This window comes from Pteropus vampyrus, unplaced genomic scaffold (assembly GCF_000151845.1).
Source record: "Pteropus vampyrus isolate Shadow unplaced genomic scaffold, Pvam_2.0 Scaffold19, whole genome shotgun sequence".
Classification (NCBI taxonomy): Eukaryota; Metazoa; Chordata; class Mammalia; order Chiroptera; family Pteropodidae; genus Pteropus; species Pteropus vampyrus.
This window is the reverse complement of record NW_011888800.1, coordinates 13,031,059-13,035,143: the sequence shown is the minus strand read 5'-3', so window position 1 is coordinate 13,035,143 and position 4,085 is coordinate 13,031,059.

Below are 4,085 nucleotides of genomic sequence, written 5' to 3'. Positions count from 1 at the left end.
TGGCGTGATTTAACCCTTACTTTCTAACTCTTATAATGCCCAGGTCTCCTGTGATATCTTTGCTGCGTTCAGTTGTGCATCTCCAGTTTCTAGAGGGAAAGCATGCACTTGTTATTCTTTAGGAAACTGGGCTACGTGTATAACAATATCCAAAGTTATATAATAATCTTCATGTAATTGTATGTATCACATAGGCTTTGTTTAATATTACCTAGATATAGGTTGGTTCTTTTTTTAAAAGTCATTTGCCACATTTATTCTAGAACACAGGTTTTTGCTATATCTTAACAGTCTTAAAACAATTTATTATTTTTTCCTTTAAATATTTTCTATATTCTTGTGCATCAAATCTTACAGAGTAGAAATCTTAGAGATTGCTTATCAAATATAACTGCAAGAAGTAAAAAATTGGCAGATTCTTAGCACTTAAATTGCAGTTAAATCTTACCCTTTTGTGAAAACTAGTAACAAGTTGTTTACGTCAGATTGTAATACTATTTATCTCCTCTTTCTTTTTACCCCTAAACCTAAACTTACTCCACAACAAACTTTGACTGCCACAAATAGATACTGTCTACAAGAGCTGGATTTCCATTGCTCATTCTAGCTCTTACAATTAATTTCTAAATTCTTGATTAAATATTTTTTTCTTCACATCTTAATGTAACTTTTTTTTTTAAAGATGAGCTGACTAATAAGTACTGCTTTCATTATGAGTCCCTTTTAGCTAAAAGTTAATAGTGTATCTTTTAACACGACTGAGAATCTGATTTCACATTGGGAGTTATAGTTTTAGTAGAACCTGTTTTAAATGGCTACACTGTGGGCAGTATAGTACTTTTTGTTAACCTTATAATAAAACTGGTTTGTCACAGACTGAAAAACAGCTATTCTTGATACTTTAAAATACTCATGATGGTAAAAATTTCTAAAGAAATATTTTAATCAATAGTTTTTATTTATGATTCTTCAGTAAACACAGGTAAGTACACTTTTGGGGTACAGATGAGGGTGAGGATATGTCCAATCAGCATATGAAGCAGATTATGTTGGTACAAAATTTAATCAGGTCAGTCCATAGGATTAAAAAGTTCTTAATTGCCTCTTACCTTTTTAAAGGACTCAGAGATACTCTAACCATTTATTTGCCAAGGCTACATTTAAAAACATTTTAGTACTGTTTTTAAATAAACCTGAAAGTTTTCTTTTGATTTAGGTCTTTAATGTGAAACTTAGGCATACGAAACTCTAGTAAAGCTAGGAGTTATATTTTTTATATGAGAGAACATCATTTTGAACTGAGATAATGTAACAATAAATTGGCTTTTTCAATTTTTTTAGAGATACAATTGACATAACATTATAAGGAACTGACTTTTAAAAGTGTTAGTATTATCTAGGTACTTGGAAGAAGAGACTGGGTGTCAGGTCTCAGGACTTGAAGCTCAAGGGCTTTGTACTTTGTGTGACCAGAATTAAAATTTTTCTCTTTTTGGAGGTTTTACTTGTTTTTGTTTTTGCATCAGGTGTCCCCACCCCAGCAGCATCCTATATTTGTTTTGATACAGTTATAAGTAGGAATAATTTATAAGAGTTTCAGTAATGTAGACATATCAGAGTTTCTTATTATTTTTTAATGTAAGCGTATCAGGTTCTTTTTAACTCAGGATTATTAAATTTTACTATGCATCTTATAACTAGTGTGTGCCCTTAATGGTGTGGATTACCAATGGTTCAAACATTTTGTTTACTTCTCTTTGAATCTCTAGGTAAGATTTTAAAAGGTTTAACTTTTGGAATTTCAAAGCAAGTTAAAATAGTAACGCCATTTGGAGGAGGATTTATGTTTTATGATACTAAGCACCGTGAAACAAGTGTCAGTGATTCTAAATATTTCTCAAAATGTTAAAATTTATTATCAATTTGCTTTTGAATCTTGAAAAGATTTTACTTGGGTAATGATCCAGAAGAAACCAATATCTGTTTCTCTTAAGTTTTTGCTTCTTTGGTGTCACATGTTATTTAAAAACCTGCTGGAAAAATTAAAAATCAATTTTATGCCATCAACTGACATTGAAGGTAGATGTCAACTCTACCTTAAAACCTTGTGATAGACAAGAAAAAAATATTTCTTAAATAATTATCTTACTATTGGGGGTCAACTTTATTTTCTTTTGGCCAGGATTTTAAATTTTAAACCTTGGTCAGTATTTGCACAATAATGGCTGGCCAGTACTGTGTGTGTGTGTGTGTGTCTGTGTGTGTCTGTGTGTGTCTGTGTGTGTGTGTGTGTGTGGAGAGAGTGCCAGTGAAAGCCAGCACACTTACACTTGTGAGAATACAAAACTCCCTGTTCCACCACAATAACTTTTTTCCCACTTTCCATTATTTAATATCACTTGTTTCTGACTCAGGTCTATACCATGAAAAGAATTTTCAGTGTACCAATAACTTCTATTAAGGTTTATGTCCTCCATGTGAAACCTTATGACTAGGTTTCACATGGAGGACTGTCTAAATTTACATAATTTAAAAGAATTAGGTTGAAATTTTTTCTTTAATTCTGAAATAGGGCATCTTCAAGACAATTGATAAAGGTTAAGTCATTATCATTAATCTTATGTGAGTTTACAGTTTTAAAAAAGTAATCTTTAAGTTTTAATCATCCCATGAAGTTGTTAAAAGTTTTCATATGTTTAGTTACTATTGTAGTACCATATTAATGCTGTGTTGAATATCTAGTTTTTGTTTAAAAAGTTTTCATGTATCTCAACCAAGAAATAGAGCAATGGAAAAATGCCAAGTTGTTTTATTTTGAAAGTTATTACATAGTTGCATTATGAGTTTTCTTAATTTCCTTTTAAGAAAAATACTAGCTTATAAGTATTGAATATAACAAATTCCTTGATTTCATACTAGGTAGTAAAAAGCAGGTGACTAGGAGTGTGGCAGAGGATGTCTACCCTAAATTGGAAGTCTCACCGTTTCTACTAGAGAATCGACTGATATGTGCAGGATGGGTCGCAAGATCCTTTAAGACTTAGGTATTCAAGGATTTTTTTTATTACTTTATCAGTAATAATTATATAATCTACCTCTTAAATATTTATTGTGTAAATATGTTTCAATTAGCACAAGGCCAGCACAGTGGCTTTAAACATTATACCTTATATACTTGAACAAGTAATTCAATAATGTATACTTAAGTATAATAGCTTTTCAATGTTTTTTAAATGTTTCTCAGAAAGTAGTACTGAAAATCTTGTTCATTTGGGTTGAAAATCAGATATTAAATGTTTTTCACTTTTAAGATTATCTTGTTCTGCTTTCAAGCAGAGGAGTTGGCCTCTCCAGAACCCTGTTTAATGATCTGCCCTGGAACAATTCATGTTGCAAACAAATACCTCAGAAATTAGTCCTTCAGTATAAAACATTACTAAGTAGGAAATTAAGCCAAGGAAAGAAGTGGAAGAAAAGTACTCTCTCAAATCCCTGTTATGATGCTTTAAAATGAACCCTTAAAGGGCTGCAACATCTAAGAAACCAGTTCTGAATTATGTATCCAAAAATATGTATCCATCTAAGAAACCAGTTCTGAATTATGTATCCAAAAATAATGTTCTCAGGTGTAACCTTCAACCTAGTGAAATGGGGCAACCCTTATCTCAAAGTAGGATAATGCAATCAGACAGCTTTTGAAAGTCAAAAGAGCTTTCAAACAAATTCTTCATGGCCAGGGTTCCAATGTAAACGTATAAAACCAATGTTACTTTGCATATCGCACATCTTTTGACCTTCCAAATTGCAAAGTGACGAGTAAGGCAGATAAACTTCTCCCTATTTCAGCTATATTCAACCAGCAGTGGAACCATATAAACAATATACATATAATATCTTGAGTTATGTATTTGTTTTATGGTCCTAACTCAATTTTTAGATTAATAACTGGAAATTTATAGAAACCTTTGTTATGTTTTATGATTGAACCTCTGTAGATTAATGGCCTTTAACTGAAGAAGGGTACCTATCTTGGACGTGTTAAAAGTGAGTTGTATTGTGAATGAATATAGACTCCAAACTGATGT